This window comes from Ambystoma mexicanum, chromosome 5q, assembly GCF_040938575.1.
Source record: "Ambystoma mexicanum isolate Mex_15411 chromosome 5q, UKY_AmexF1_1, whole genome shotgun sequence".
Classification (NCBI taxonomy): Eukaryota; Metazoa; Chordata; class Amphibia; order Caudata; family Ambystomatidae; genus Ambystoma; species Ambystoma mexicanum.
Window position 1 is genome coordinate 1106423910 of NC_090933.1, and position 16569 is coordinate 1106440478.

Here is a 16569-nt window from a genome sequence, read left to right on the forward strand (position 1 = left end):
AGCTGAAACCATCCTGGGGATTGTGATAATGTAAAGGGAATTAGAGTAAATCATGGACCTGCTATTTGTAATAACTGAGGGGCAAGGGTGTAGTAATAGACTGTATATCCTGGGAAAGAAGCAAATATGTCATAAGCATAGGTGCTTCCGGAATTATAAATCAATTAAATAGTTCCTATGGTCTGTATATAGTGAGATCCCCTGGCTCCTTCTCTATGCATTGTGCAAGCAGAGAAGAGCAAAGGACATCTCACGGTGTGCATACCTCGAAAAATAAAGTCAAGTCACTTCCTGGATATGCCATTGAGAAGGAAATACTGTTGTTAAAGCTAAGTGTTCGAGACCAAAGCGAGAGAGTGATTATTTGCTACCCATTCTCTAGCTGTTTAAAGATTCCCATTGAAATTGGTAAAGGTACACTTTTACACATTAATTAAATAGAAACAGCACAGAAGGGATCGAGCCTCCATATAAGTTGAACATACATTTTCTTTTTTACAAGCCATTTATATACCTGAAGGTCCAGTAGTTTGTTGCAATTGAGTTGGGAACTACCCAGTAGCTTCACAATAGAATTACATAGGATACATTATATATACCCATATATACAAGTTTATATACAAGTTAATAAAGTGTATTAAATACCATTCTCAACAGATTTCTCCACGGCGGTCTGAAGAAATGAACAACAGAGCTGCACCGGAATCTGTGAGCTTGCCACCATTACAATTGTTTCCAAATGACCAAGTATAATTGCTCAATTTTGTTCGTAGGAGGAGTGAACGTCTGTACAATGGTCCTTACACTGTGATGTATGCTACTCCCCTTGCTGCTAAAGTGAAAGAACTGTGATATTGGGTAGGCCATATAAAGAGGGTTGGAAATGTAGTACCTCAAAGGGGTTACATATCTTCAGGTTTTTGACCATTTTCCGAAGCCACAACGCCAAGTGAAGAATACCTAACCACTGTGGTTAATTTTAAGTGAATGAAAATACAGGATACTTTGATATGGGATTTAAAAGTGCGAGTGAGAAGGGGTTTGGACCAGGAAAATGAGTATGATCAATACAAAGGTGTAGTGTTTGATGCAATGTCTAATGTGCACCACCCAGAATTTAATAACACGTGGTATAGTTATATGAACTCAGTAGAAAAACAGAGGTATACCAGGAGTTGTTATGTCTGCTCCCTCAACCCCTACTTGTCAAGAGCACCCAAAATGTTAGTACCCCAGGAAATAGTGCCCTTATAGGGCCAGTGTTTGGTGCACTTAGTACTGTGTCTGTCTATAGTCTATTCCATGGGCACAGAGTACAAAGTTGTACTACTGGAGGAAGATGAAAGAAGTGTGCAAAGGATGACAGTGCCACCCAATGCAAGCCACGACCCAGGTTAAAATTGGATGGAGTATTGTTTGTTACAAACAGATGGCAGAAGGTGATGATGGCTTTGAACTATATGGACTGCATATATAACTAAACTAACTTGGATTGAAGCATGTGAGACTCGAGTAATAGTGCAACCAGGGGCGAGTACCAGTTTTGTTTCCGAGGGTACTGATCTGTTCCAGTAGGCACTAATACTAAGTACAACAAGACAATCTTTTTTCCAGACCTCCCAAAAGGAACAGTGGCACTAATGTACAAGTACAGGGCATGTGGCCAACAAGCATAGTTGCACTTTCCGCCCTCTTGGCGAGGCATGTGCGCACTAATGACCTTCCACTCAACTATCCTGGTGGTTCCAGAAGTACACTTGACAATAGCATCTAAACATGAGGTGTTGCCATCTATTTCATCTCCTATACAACCCCCTCAAATGACGAAGAAGAAGAAGCGGTCAGTGAAGGAGAGAAGGAAGAGATTGAATTAAGATAAATACCGACTGTACACTAAAATGGAAGTATCCTTCACATCCCTTTTAACCCCAAAATTCCAGTCTGCTGAAAATGCCAAGTGTCTGCATGGGAGGTGATCCAGTTGGCGAACGATACAGAACAAGGTCTCAATGCAATCAAAAGTGAACTGAGGGCGATTCGATTGATGACACTTCAAAATAGGTATGTGCTGGATCTCTTGACAGCGTGTGCAAGAATGGGTTGTCATGTTGCACATCCATACCCCCAAATGATACGGAGAATGGATTGGTGAAACACATTATATGGGCTTATATGGGGCTTGCATAAGCTGATGATTGGCATGGTAAAAAAAGCAGGTGTGCAGGCCGAGGATTGGTTCCATTTGTTGTTCTCATTGGCGTCATCCTGTCTTGGGCAATGGTGAAGATACTGGTTCCCAACATGGTGTTCCTGTTGGTGTTGTTTTGCACATGACAGATGATGCTTCAATGGAGTGCCAAGACCATTCCGAACAGCACAAAGATGATGGTTACTATTGGGGCAGGGATGGATCTCCCAAGCACAAAAGATGGGCAGGATTAGACTGATGATTCAAATAAGCCACGTATGGTCAGAATTAAATGACCTTCTCAACCCCCAGGGACATTAACATCACTCCCACCAGATCCTGAAAACTACACTGAGCACTGGGTAGATTTAGCGGATGACTGGGACTGTATATAGCTCACGTGCACCCTGCAGAAATGTGCATGAGATGAGGGTAGTTTGCACCATGTGTGTAAATCATGTGTTCCTAAGGATAAACCGGATAGGCAGAGAGAAAGGGAGAAGTTAATTAATGAAAGATTAACTAAAGGTGGCAATGTTGGGATGCATTTTCAGATAGTCACCCCTCCAAGCCGATTTAGATTGCAAAAAATATATTGAAATATGGAGAATGGGTACAGAACGGTGTACGGGGGGTGTGGGAGTTCTGTGGATGTGAATAATTGGTGGGAGTGCGAAATCACATAGGGGGAATTTACCAGTAGCTTTGCAATCAAATTACATAGGATACATTATATATATTACACGGCCACAGTAGTGGCCGTGTAGTTATGGTTAAGTTGCTAATCCCATAGCAAGAGCACTTTTTGGGCGGCTTATAACTTCGCTCTCCCTGGACGAATCCTCCCCAAACTTTGCAAAAAAAGTATATGGCCCACTCTGAATTTTTTGAAAAGTTTGGCGAGGTTTGGTCCAGGGGGGGCAAAGTTATAGGGGGGTCCCAAAATTTCTTTTTTTCCCATAGACTGAATGGGGAAAAAACTTTGCTCACGCCTACAGCCCAAACCGCTGGACGGATTTTCACCAAATTTGCAGCAGGAGCAGCGGCTTGGTCCCGAAAGCGTGCTTTTGTAAATTTGGTGAAAATCTGTCCAGTAGTTTTTTATAAAATGACCAAAAAGTAGGTCACAAAAAATTTGTGATATCTATGTCCGGTCTGCGGCCACACTTCCCTGTTCGGTCCGCGGACAGTGTCCTGATTGGCTAATCGGCTTGCGTCATGTCCGCGGACATGCAACGTGTTCGCTGATTGGATGGTGAGGAGCGTGAAGTGCATCAGATTTTTAGAAATCCCGCCATCTTGGATTCGCGGACAGCGGTCGATGTCCGCACACATCGCAGTAAAAACTTATGAAAAAACACAGCATTCCACTTGTCAAACTTATCAAATAATCTCTGGGGAGGTGAGGGGTGATGAGGATGGGATTGGATATGGCTGCAAGAAGCAAAAAAAATGGGGGGTTTTTGCCCCAAAAGTCTGCGAACAGTCCCTATGTTCGCGAACAGTCCTGTGAAAGTTCGCAAACACCTTAGCATTATAGGGTTGGTGAAATGCAGTTCTTGGATGGCTTATAACTTTGGTGCCACTTAATGGAACTGCATGAAATTTTGCATGCATATTCATTGGCTGATTCTGAGTGAGTATGCAAGGATTGGTGGTATTCTGTAATGAGGGGGTAAAATTAAAGGGGTTCTCAAAATAATGCAAAGGCTTATAAATGAGGTTCCATATGAGGAATCCTCACTTAATTTAGGAAACTGATTATACATTTAGATATGAATGTTTTTACGAAGTTTGGTAGGATTTTGTGAACAGGGGGCAAAATTAGAGGGGGGCAAAATAATGTAAAGGCTTATAAATGAGGTACCATTTGACGAATCTACACTTCATTTGGCAAACTGATAATAGATCAAGATATACATGTTTTTGCGAAGTTTGGTGGGATTCTGTCGAGAGGGAGCAAAATTAGAGTGGGGGTCCCAAAATATTGTAAAGGCTTATAAATGTGGTGCCATTTGACAAATTTACACAAAGGTTTGCAAAAAGATTATAAATCTAGATTTAGATGTTTTCGTAAAGTCTGAATGGATTTTGTCAGGTGGGGGCTAGGTTATATGATGATTGTATGTGCATACATTTGACACTTTTGAAAAAATAAAACATGGGTGGATTTCCAGGAAACTTGCATAAGGAGCATTGGCAAGGACCTACAAGCATGGGTTTGCAAATGTGCCAGTGTTTTATTGTTTGACAAGTGTCATAATGTAGCTACAAAAAATAGCGGTATACCTTTCGTGACTTAGGGGTAGCCTGTGGCCATGGGCAGTGGCCAGATTGTCCGGGTCATGAAGTAAGGTCATGATCCGGACAATCTGGCTACTAGCCATGACCACAAGGGACAAAACATAGGATTAAAGTGGCCATGTCCACCTGGGACTGGCTTTGTGGTAAAGTTATTCGAAATTAGGATAGATTTGAAAGGGAAGAAAAATGTGCTTGTGGTAATATGGTCATAGAGTTCTCTTTTTGCCTTCTGCAGGCTGCCATGGAAAGCGAAGAGGGGCCCTGTATGGATCCCTCACCTTCCCTTTCCATGGTGGCCATCCTGGAAAAGGATTTTTTTCCTTCCAACACAGCAACGCCGCAGGCAGGCGTCCCGATGTTGGAAGAATAATCCTATTTTTTAGCACCCCGGGTTCCCGCTTTGGGAACCTAGGGTGCTAATGGCCTTCATCCCCCATTTCACGGGCTGGAATGGGGAGATAATGGTCCAGGGACCTCGTTATCCACCCTCACTTCGCTTGGGCTGATAACTTGGGCTGCTGGGCCGGTATCCACTGTTCCAGTCCCTGGAACAGAGGATGAACGCCACAATATTCCCTTTAGCATAACACAAAATGCTAATGGAAATGTTGGAAAATCTTATTTAGTCTTTGTACTTTACTGTGAAATATAAAGTAGATGGAGTCTATACATTTTTTTGTAGTTCTATTTTTTAACTGTGAAAGGTGGTTCCTAAAGGAATATGTCTTTTGTTGTTTTTGGATGTATTTTTTTTGGCAGGAGAGCTGAGAACGAAAGGTGGGGAGGGAAATGAGGGAAGAGCAACCAAACACTAATATGGAGGGGTAGGTGGACAAGGGAAAATGTTGCGCGTGTGTTATTTCTAAGTTAGGGGGCACTGTTTCTCATGCTCCTTGATTACAGCAGTGGTGGTGGCTCTTGGGGTGGAGGGATGGCATTAGCTGATGTAATTTTAAGATAAATAGCAGTTTGCTAAAAGTATGTACTGTGTACTAGATTGTTAATGGATAATGAGTAGGAATAGGTGTTGGAGCTGTGCAAGGGAAATTTTGAAGTTGGAAGTTCCTAGATCAGTAGAAAATGCAGTTTCAAACTGTCCACCAAGCAGAGACCTTTTCATGAAGTGCGGACGGGTTCTCAGACACGTCCATCATACAGCGCATCAGCGTATGGTCATGTGGCACCATCCGTAAGGTCCGTTATGAAGTCAGATGTTCGTAGACGTCTATGGATGGAAAACTAGTTGAAATAGTTGCAAGAAGTGTATAGAAGTGTTAAAAATTATTCAAGTTGGTGGGAAATGGCAGAGTTTTAAGGTGAAATTTTGGAATTTGGATGCAAATATTGCTGTATTGGGTAAGTATGATATTAGTAAGTTGTAGGAAAATAGCATGCACTAGTAAAAACCCATGAAATTCACTGAACAAAGTTTATTAAAGGGACGTTAGGGTTAAGTTGGACTCATAAAAACCTATGAAATTCATTGAAAAAACGTTGTTACGGGGACGTTATGATTAAGTTGCACTAATAAAAACCTATGAAATTCATTGAAAAAACTTTGTTACGGGGACGTTATGATTAAGTTGCACTAATAAAAACCTATGAAATTCAATGAAAAAACTCTGTTAAAAGGACGTTATGGTTAAAGTGCACTGGGTGTTAGTCTAAGCAGTGCCTGGTGGTGGCGCGAGTTATGGTTGCTTAGCTTACCATTAATGGCAAATTTCTGGGGTTTTTCAGTTTTACTTGGAAACATAACGTCCATTTAAGAAAGTTTTTTCTTTGAATTTCAGAGGTTTTTATTAGTCCAACTTGACCATAAAGTCCCTTTTCACAAAATGTTTTCAGTGAATATTGATATACATAATAGTTACAACATTAAATAGTTCTGCATTTAAGAGTAACCCTGAATCCTCGCAGCTGAATAGGCGAAGGGCTATGGCCCAGTACCAAGGTCATATTCCTGGAAGCTGAGGCAGAAGTCTTGGCATGCCAAAACATGAACCAATATTTAAGGCCCTAGCGCCCCCCTGAATGATGGTCATTCTGTTTGAACTACAAGATGTGCAGGGAAATGGGTCCTAAATCCTTTGCAAACTGATTGATTATTGGGACACTATGTTTAGTCTTGGGGAGAAGAACTGATAAAGGGGAAAGTGGAGAACAACGTTATCTATGATTTATGCCAGGGAGAGCTAACAGTGATGCTGATACCGTGGGGAGTGCATGATGGCGGCGCGACTTGTCTGGGATGAGAAAAGGGGTGCTTTCTTTTCAAGGACCAGGTTGACCTCGAAGTTGCCGGCTGAGTTCATGTTGATAACTAGGTGCACATCACGTGGTTAGGATCAAAGGTAGGGTGATACCAGTTGAGTTAAACCAATTGCTTTGCAGTATCCCAAGATGGACGAGGAAGTTACCCACATGTGGTGAAGATGGGAGATAAAACAGCAGAACCAATTGGAGAATGGGCTATACATAATAATTTGTATGTATTTATGTCAGCCAATGAGGGTGGGGGTGAACACCGTATATCGTGTGCATCATGAATGACGATTTTTGTGTGAATAACCCAAATCATGTATGAAAGGCATGTGAGAGCTCCATGGCAGTGGATTCATAATACCCTGACACTTTTCCTTTTTGCACACAAGATAAAGCTCATGTCTTTCTCGAACAAAGGGTGCACCTAGCCTTTTTCCTGAGTGAGTTGTATTTTCTTGGTCTGATCGCTGGGGAATTGCCCAGATTTTTTTGAATAAAGGATAAGTAACAAGAATTGGATAGGCAGGTATATTTTATACTAATTGGTTGAGAGATTCCTCCTGCACTCCCTGGCAGTCAATCCAGGGTGCCTGCTTCTTATGGGTGAATTAAGTGGATAGATACCTATGGTGAAGTGTGTGCTATTAAAGTCTCTATTTCTATAACTGTAGAATTGAAAACGGAGGTGACTAGTGTATTGATTGTAAGCAGTCATGGGTGTATAAATTGTTAATCTGTAAATTGATTCAATTATTTCTATGGTGTTAATAGATACAACTTCTGTGCAACCATGTGTGCTTCTTGTTCGGAAAGGGGAGGCAACCTGTAAGGAATCAATTTATTACGAGTATGGCGGTAGCAATGGAGCTATTAGGTCCATGGCTGCCGCCAAACTGGGCTCCTTTACCGGGTTCCCAGAATGGGGAATTACCGGGCCATTCAGAGTTCAGAGGGCCCGGTAATTCCTCCCTCTGGGAAACCGGGCCCGGACCTTCGCCATTCCCATCTGAGCCCCAATAGGGCTCAATGGGAATGGGAGAGGGAGCTAACAACGGGCCGATTACGACTGGCCCGTTGTTAGCTCCCTCTTCCCCTCGCGGGACCCGGTAATGACGCCTGTTTTTTTCACGTAATTTCACAGAATGGGTTTAACGGGTCCACCTCCATTAGCGGAGCCCGTTAACCCGTTCCGCGAGGCTCGTAATGAGGCCCAATATCATTAAATTGGGGGTCCCAGATTCATAAAAAAAGGACTTGATTAAATAAAGGAATATTGGGTGTGCCTGGTTTGGGGTGGGTGGAAAGCTCCCCTGAATTAGATGTTGCCCGATTAAAACATCCTACAGCCGGTATGGTCAGAGAACACCCTCCGTGGCACGTCAATCTCAGGGCAACAAGATCCATGCCCACACCAGCGTATATTGCACAGAAGGCTTGGGTCCTGATTGCTCTCAGGATTCCAACGCTCAACACTGGTGCAAATAATTAGTTTACGTTATAACCAATCTGGCATATTCTTAGGATGCTTGGAATCCTTATATTTATAGTGAGAAGAACACAATAGAAATCAAAGACATGAAAAGTGAGCTTGGTCAAGTGCACACCCTATGTATGGAACAGCTCCGGGTCACTAAACTAAGGAATTCTGCAAAGGCTGTATCATTTTTATCATGAAAAGACACTGGTGAAAGTGGGTGGGAGCGGTGCTCCTCCACTTTTTTTTTAATTAAGTTTTACTGTTCCTATACTTTTTTCAACAATACATGACACTTTTCGCCCTGAGTGTATTTGTATATAATTTGCAGCAGACACTGCAAATCCTCAGTGATGTCAACAGTTTTTTTCTGGGGGTTGTACAAACGGAGTAGCAACACTGCCTGGACATGTCTTTTTTTGTTTCATTAAGCAACACTGTCCAAAATCGGGTAACAATTAAGAAATCTGCGTGCCCAGCCAAAAACATACATCGAAATGTGACACTTGTTTTGTCGGTTTTTTTTCCAAGTTGGGTGTAATTTCAGAAGGATTTCAGTCTGTCAACAATGAAGCAGGGTAGGTACTCTGCCACACTGAACCTGTGATCAAGCTTGAGCTGTTCACCTGAAGCTCTGCCTTGGAAGAATTATTTTTGGAAGATCATGGCAGGAAATGTGACTTTTTTTAACTAAAAATAAGCGTGTGTTTTGGTTTGGCTCTCTACAGACGATACTGAGTAGTTCCATTCTTTTTTATTCGTATTTATTTATTTACTTTAATACACTCGCAGCCTTGCGGCTTTGCATATACAACACAAAATGAATACATACATACATAGTATAAGGTTCAATAGTCCACATAAACCAATTACTCAATTTTCTATAAGGGAGCCAGGATACACATCAATTTCCAATCTGAACATCGTGACTAGCATTTTGTGGACTCATACAATCTCACCAGACAACCTCCTTGCCATCAGTTGAAACATTTAAAATATCAAGGGACTTCCAATAAAATCATTACATGTATACACTTTCAGATAGAACGTTTAAAATATCTATGCATTTGACCATAAAAAATATAAAATTGGTATCATCACCCTTCATAAAATTGCACCATATCAAGGACACATCATTAACATAATAAGAGTTATGTTATTGTTATTGTTTATTGTGTCATTAAGGAAACATTAAATGACATTAGGTCATGTGTGTTTATTTGTAATTGCGAACATTTTGAGTGCTGTGCATGGCTGTTGCGATTAGCTTTCAATTAGTCCTGTTTATGTGGTGTCCAGGACCCTGGAGGGAGGTGTGTGTGTGTGTGGTTTGTAGTGAACGTGGCTGTGGTGTGTGGTGAGTTAGATCACTGTGTGTGTGTGGTTTGCAGTGAACTCGGTTGTGGTGTGTTTGATCACTAGTTAAGGCACAATTAGTCCTGTGAGTTTTGCAACGAACGTGGCTGCAGTGAGTTTGATCACTAATTTAGGACAATAGTGTTGTGAGGTTCACAGGTTGTGGTGAGTTTGATCACTAGCTGGGTGACAATTAGTGTTGAGGTTTGTGTTCTGCATTGCTGGGGTCAGCGGGTGCATTGTAGGACCAGTGGGATACAGGGGTGTTTTTGCCAGCCTGTGTGTGTTGCCAGTGTTTATGTTGGGGTCAGTAATGTGCGTTAGGCTGTGAGGTTTACAGCGAACGCGGCTGTGGTGAATACGTGGCTGTGGTGTGTCGTCAGTTTGATCAGAGTTTTGGCTGAGTTACCAGAGTGTTTCTGCCAGCCTGTGTGTGTTGCCAGCGTTTGTGTTGGTGTCAGTAATGCGCATTAGGCTGTGAGGCTTACAGCGAAGGTGGCTTTGTTGAATACGTGGCTGTAGCGTGTGGCGAGTTTGATCAGCGTTTTGGCTGTTCTGCAAAGTGTTGAATTCAGCGAGTTTGATGTGCTGTTGGGTTATTCGAGGTGCGGATACCAGTTACTTCCTTCAAAAGAGTGTAAGGATAGTAGTAGCGACCGGCGTTGTGTGTGGGTGTGCTAGGCGTGTTGTGTGTGTGTGTGTGTGTGTGTGTGTGTGTCTTTGTTACGAATATGCCAGGAAGTGTTGTGATTTGGTGCGTTTTGGGTGGTTCTTGGTCGATGTGTGTATTGAGGTTGGCCGATGGGTAGATAGTGCTGTGTGTATGCTCGTGGTGAGCGGGTTAGTGCTTAGGCATGGCAGGCCTGAGGCCCTGAGGGGTAGTCCAGGGTGGAAGGTGCTGGGTGCACTCTGGTGCACTGGCTGGTTAGTTAAGGGTTGCTCAGTAAGGGCTGTGGAATGCTTGGGTGTGGTAGGCCTGGGATTTTGGGGGGAAGCTCAAGACAGGTGGCTGTGCGTTTTTTTGTTTTTGTTTTCATAGGTTGCTCGTCCGTCCAGCGTTGATAGGTGGGAGTTTGGTGTGCCCTTTTTCCATGTCAGTGGGTTTCCTCCCAATTGGTGTGTACAAGGGGCGTGGGGTTACTGGTGTGGCATGTTGATTTTGTGGAGTTCCTGGCAGTTTTTCATATGGTCCGTGGTTGGTTTGGTGAAGGATGCATTTGTACTTTGGTTTTATCCACGTAGTTGGCCACTTAGTGGTAAAGGTTGGAGTGTTTGTCCTGTGCGCTCAGAAATGCAGCTTTGCGGTTCATCGCTTCATTTTAGTGTTGTGTTTAATGTGTTATGGAGGGGGAAGTGTTATAGTGGCACGTGTGTGCGTTCGGGTTTGGTGAGGTCATAGTGGCCTAGGTGGAACGTGGCTTGTTGGGGTGCGTGAATGACGGTTGGGAGTTGGAGTTGAGAGGCTGCCTTAAGGGGTGTGGGGAAACAGGTGTCCGATGTCTTTGCTTGTTCTTCCGTGACTTACCTGTCCTACCGTCTGTGAACCTGCACGAGTACCGAACCAATGGACAATAAAGCATTTGTGTTATGGCTTACCTTAGGGAGCGAAGTTTCTTCTTTACAACAGATTTCAAGAAGCTTGCCCTAATGGTGGTTAGACTATTACGATCTACTAAAACATAAGGGTGCGTTTTACTTTGGTTTTCTAAATATACTGAGCATGTCCATTTTTTTTTTAAAGGCTGGATTATTTTACAGTCATTGGTACAAGTGTACTGAAAAAAAGTAGTGGAACTGTGGTCTTGGCAGCGGAGAGGGTAGGCGGAAGGATAGTGCAACATGTGACAAGGTACTGCAGCCGGTGCTTAAGTGACTAGTAACTAAGGCTCCTATTACAACTTTGCACGCGCTCAGGGGCATGAATGAACAATAAAAAGTAGAGGAATGGTAACCAGAAAATAATAAAAGTAGGGGAACGCCGCTCCAGGACGTGCCCGCACACTTCCATCACTGTTTACACTTCAAAAATAGACGCTGACCTGCCGTAGGAGAAGAGCAGATCGTCTGTCAGACCAAGGACGTTCTCTCCAGAAAATGTCCAGTTGATCTATGGGCGGCCAGTAGAGGGAGCCGGGGATCCGTGGAAGCTGCATCATAGCGCGCGAAAACTAGCTGGCGTGTCCGGGGCGGGGCAGCCTAGGGCTGCGAGGCGTGGGAACCGCAGCCCATGAAAGCAAAAGGAGCCACACACACACGAAAGGGAAAACCCGTGCAGCCGGTTCCGGGAGCGTGGGGGAGAGGCCGCTGTACAGACCTGAGCGGCGCATATGCTGCTGGCTGCGCTGCAAGCCTTCCCATTGCCCTAAACACCAACGGTGGGAGAGTTAGGCCCACGTTTCGGCGCGTGCAGGGTTTTATCCCAAAATGCTTCGGTGACTGGAAGCAAAAAGGTGCGAAATGACACCTGCTTTCCATAACACTTTGAACTGATTAGTCCATGCCAGGGTAGTACCCTTTCCACAGTCCCTGCCCGCTGGGGTCAAGTTATTTGGGGGAATGTGCTTACTTCATGTAAACTACAAGTCCCAAGATGCATTTTTAAACGCAAGGTCTGGATTGGAAAGTGGTGGTGGCGGGTCACCCGGTGATAAACCGGGTACATGTTCCACCATTTGTTGTACTTGCACGTATTTGCACATTCGTGCAGTAGCCACTAGAAATGCATTTCAGACCTCACTTACCTATGCGGTAAAAGCATAGCTCTACATTCTGGATCAGGTTGCATTGTGCATAGTAACGCCATGGAGTGGGGTGCTAGCCCCCAATGGCAACCTTGGCATGCTAGACACACACCACGAGCAGGCCCTCCGAGGGAAGCACGGCGAGGGACCGGAATAAATGCCATGTCCCTTCCTGTGCCGTGCACCCAGGTGTGCATCCTGGGACTTGCAGACTTGACTAACTTCAGCTGTGCTCGCGCACAGGGGAGCAGTGGTGTGGACAACTGAAGGCCAGGACCTGAAACGTCGAGACGTGGGATCACTTAGCTAGTCCCTGCCACCCGAAATCTATGTAGTTACCCCCACTTTTAGGAGTTGCTGGAATGGACCCATTTCCTCCCTGAATATGTGGACTCTTTTTAAAGTTGCAAAGCAGCTTGCTCTGAATTAGTGCATTCATTTTCCTGCAGTGTTTTTTTTATTATGATTTTATTAGCGCGGTACAATCATTAGCTCTTTTTTTAAATGCAGTAAAGCTGCCCCCAAAGCGTGTTATTTTCTCTCTCTCGTGTATTCTTCCGCGTATTTTTGCTAGTCAGTGCTCACGATTTTTATCAATGATTTTTTTTTTTTGGTCCTCGTTACGCCCAGATCCGTCTGTAAGCTACTTCCCTGCTCCGCGTCAGGGCGGGGCTGGGGCGGCAGCCTCCCCGCAGCGGCTACTGCTGGAGGCAAATCCGGCCTCTGAAATCGCTGGGGGGGGGGGGGGCTAGGCTATACTGAACGCAGCCGTTTTCAGGGGGGAGGGAAGGGGATGAACTCTCAAGTTTGCATTTTCTTCAAAAGGGAGGAGGTATGCGGGAGTTCGCACATCTCACAGCATCAGATGGAGAACAAGCTCCCAGGAGGGGCAATCGAGGCGATGACCATTACTGTCCCACTCGCTGAGCCCTCACAACTCAAGCAGGGGACAAGGGGGCGGGGCATGAAAGCATGAACACGCATGGGACAGTCTGACCGTTCCATTGTTAGGCACGCTGGGGGAGGGGTGTAGGCGCTCGGGCTCATAGTGCCCAGGGCAGCGTGTCTTTGGCAGTCCGACGTTATAAAAGAGGGACTTCGGCGTCTCGTGTGCTGTTTGTGCGTGCACGCGTATAAAGTAGCCTGCTGGCCTGGGGAGAATAAAGTGAGGTGCCCAGGATCACAGTCAAGTGGGCAAGCCGGGATCCGCGGTTGACCATGCACTTCTCCATCGCGTAGAAGCGTGGGACTTGTTTCAGAATGAGGCCCAAGGCAGGAGAGTTAAGTCAAGTTTTGAAAAAAGAGCCAATTAACCGGTCCACACCCCCTTCTCGCAGGCCCTGCGCGAGCCGGCCCACACATGATTTCGCGTACCTTGCACGAGGCGGGGGTCGGCTGCCTTTGGGGATTAACCTAAGCATGTGCATGGACGCACAGGAGGAGAGGTGCACGGCTATGTCTGCTGCTCATTAAGGTGTTCACCCCGGCTTGGCAGATAACGGGGGTCTATTGGGGGCAGCGGGATAATGTGCACCGCCCCTTGCAGACAGCTCAGGGGTGAGTCAGCGAGTGGGGTGGAAATGCAGCCGAGAGTGAGTGCCTGCACTGGTTGCGTGCAACCCCGGACACACTTTGCTGTCACTGGTGCTGACTGCCTTTACTAGGAGCACCTGTGAACCTAAAGAACCTGCGATGACAGGTGCGAGGCGCAGTGCCCATGGATTGCGAGCCGTAACTGGCCGCCGCCAAAGAGACAGCCCAGAGTCGAGAGACTGTTGCTGGCTGCATCCGCGAGATGGCGGCTCACTCTTGCCGGGCGCCATCAGTCCTCTACAGCCTCTCCTTTCAACAGGACTGGCTGCCGTCCGTGTGCATCTCTGCTTCCACCTGTGCTGCAGGCAGTGGGACATACGTGTTCGCATGCAGTCTCCCAGCCCCTCCCTCCCTCCCTTCCTTCAGACAGCTGCTGCTCGTCTCTAAGATGTGTGTCCAGGTGACACACGGGCTCTTCTACCCCTGGGCGGCGTTACGTGTTTATTATAGGGCTGTCTTGTGTGTACTCGCGTGAGATGGTTGGGAGGGTGTGCTCGAGATCTCGAAAAGCCGGGCATGGAGGCCTCTGTCCGTCACGGAGACGGACGGATGTCTCCCAGAGGTAGTGCAAGCTTAATCTAGAGCAATGATTTGCTCCGCATCTTACCTGTATTGGCACAGGGTACGATATTTTGCGGTGGGGGAATAGAGTGTTCATTTAGACAGCTTGCTTCAACTTTGGGACACGTTTACTAAACTGTCTGCTTTCCCCCATGAGATGGCCCAGTGGTGGTGCATGCTTGCTCTAGGTTAAGGAGTACTGGACTGAGATGGCCCAGTGGTGGTGCATGCTTGCTCTAGGTTAAGGAGTACTGGACTGAGATGGCCCAGTGGTGGTGCATGCTTGCTCTAGGTTAAGGAGTACTGGACTGAGATGGCCCAGTGGTGGTGCATGCTTGCTCTAGGTTAAGGAGTACTGGACTGAGATGGCCCAGTGGTGGTGCATGCTTGCTCTAGGTTAAGGAGTACCGGACTGAGATGGCCCAGTGGTGGTGCATGCTTGCTCTAGATTAAGGACTGCTTTCCCCTGTGAGATGCCCCAGTGGTGGTGCATGCTTGCTTTAGGTTAAGGAGTACTGGACTGCTTCCCCCGTGAGATGCCCCAGTGGTGGTGCATGCTTGCTTTAGGTTAAGGATTACCAGACTGCTCTGTCCCATGAGATTCCCCAGTGGTGGTGCATGCTTGCTCTAGATTAAGGACTGCTTTCCCCCGTGAGATGCCCCAGTGGTGGTGCATGCTTGCTTTAGGTTAAGGAGTATTGGACTGCTTCCCCCGTGAGATGCCCCAGTGGTGGTGCATGCTTGCTTTAGGTTAAGGATTACCAGACTGCTCTGTCCCGTGAGATGCCACAGTGGTGGTGCATGCTTGCTCTAGATTAAGGACTGCTTTCCCCCTGTGATGGTGCATGCTTGCTTTAGGTTAAGGATTACCAGACTGCTCTGCCCCATGAGATGCCCCAGTGGTGGTGCATGCTTGCTCTAGGTTAAGGAGTATCAGACTGCTTTCCCCCCTGAGATGCCCCAGTGGTGGTGCATGCTTGCTCTAGGTTAAGGAGTACTGGGCTGCTTCCCCCGTGAGATGGCCCAGTGGTGGTGCATGCTTGCTCTAGGTTAAGGAGTACTGGGCTGCTTCCCCCGTGAGATGCCACAGTGGTGGTGCATGCTTGCTCTAGGTTAAGGAGTACCGGACTGAGATGGCCCAGTGGTGGTGCATGCTTGCTCTAGGTTAAGGAGTACCGGACTGAGATGGCCCAGTGGTGGTGCATGCTTGCTCTAGATTAACGACTGCTTTCCCCCTGTGATGGTGCATGCTTGCTTTAGGTTAAGGATTACCAGACTACTCTGCCCCGTGAGATGCCCCAGTGGTGGTGCATGCTTGCTCTAGATTAGGGACTGCTTTCCCCCGTGAGATGCCACAGTGGTGGTGCATGCTTGCTTTAGGTTAAGGATTACCAGACTGCTCTGTCCCGTGAGATGCCCCAGTGGTGGTGCATGCTTGCTCTAGATTAAGGGGTACAGGACTGCACTGGCCCAGTGGTGGTGCAGGCTTACTCTAGGTTAAGGGGTATCGGACTGCTCTGCCCCGTGAGATGCCCCAGTGGTGGTGCATGCTTGCTCTAAATTAAGGAGTACCGGACTGCTTCCTCCGTGAGATGCCCCAGTGGTGGTGCATGCTTGCTCTAGGTTAAGGAGTACCGGACTGCTTTCCCCCTGAGATGCCCCAGTGGTGGTGCATGCTTGCTCTAGGTTAAGGCCTGCTTTCTACCTGTGAGATGCCCCAGTGGTGATGCATGCTTGCTCTAGGTTAAGGAGTACCGGACTGCTTCCCCCGTGAGATGCCCCAGTGGTGGTGCATGCTTACTCTAGGTTAAGGGGTATCGGACTGCTGCCCCTGTGAGATGCCCCAGTGGTGGTGCATGCTTGCTCTAGGTTGAGTACCGGACTGCTGCCCCTGTGAGATGCACCAGTGGTGGTGCATGCTTGCTCTAAGTTAAGGAGTACCGGACTGCTTCCCCCGTGAGATGCCCCAGTGGTGGTGCATGCTTGCTCTAGGTTAAGGAGTACCAGACTGCTGCCCCCGTGAGATGCCCCAGTGGTGGTGCATGCTTGCTCTAAGTTAAGGAGTACCGGACTGCTTCCCCCGTGAG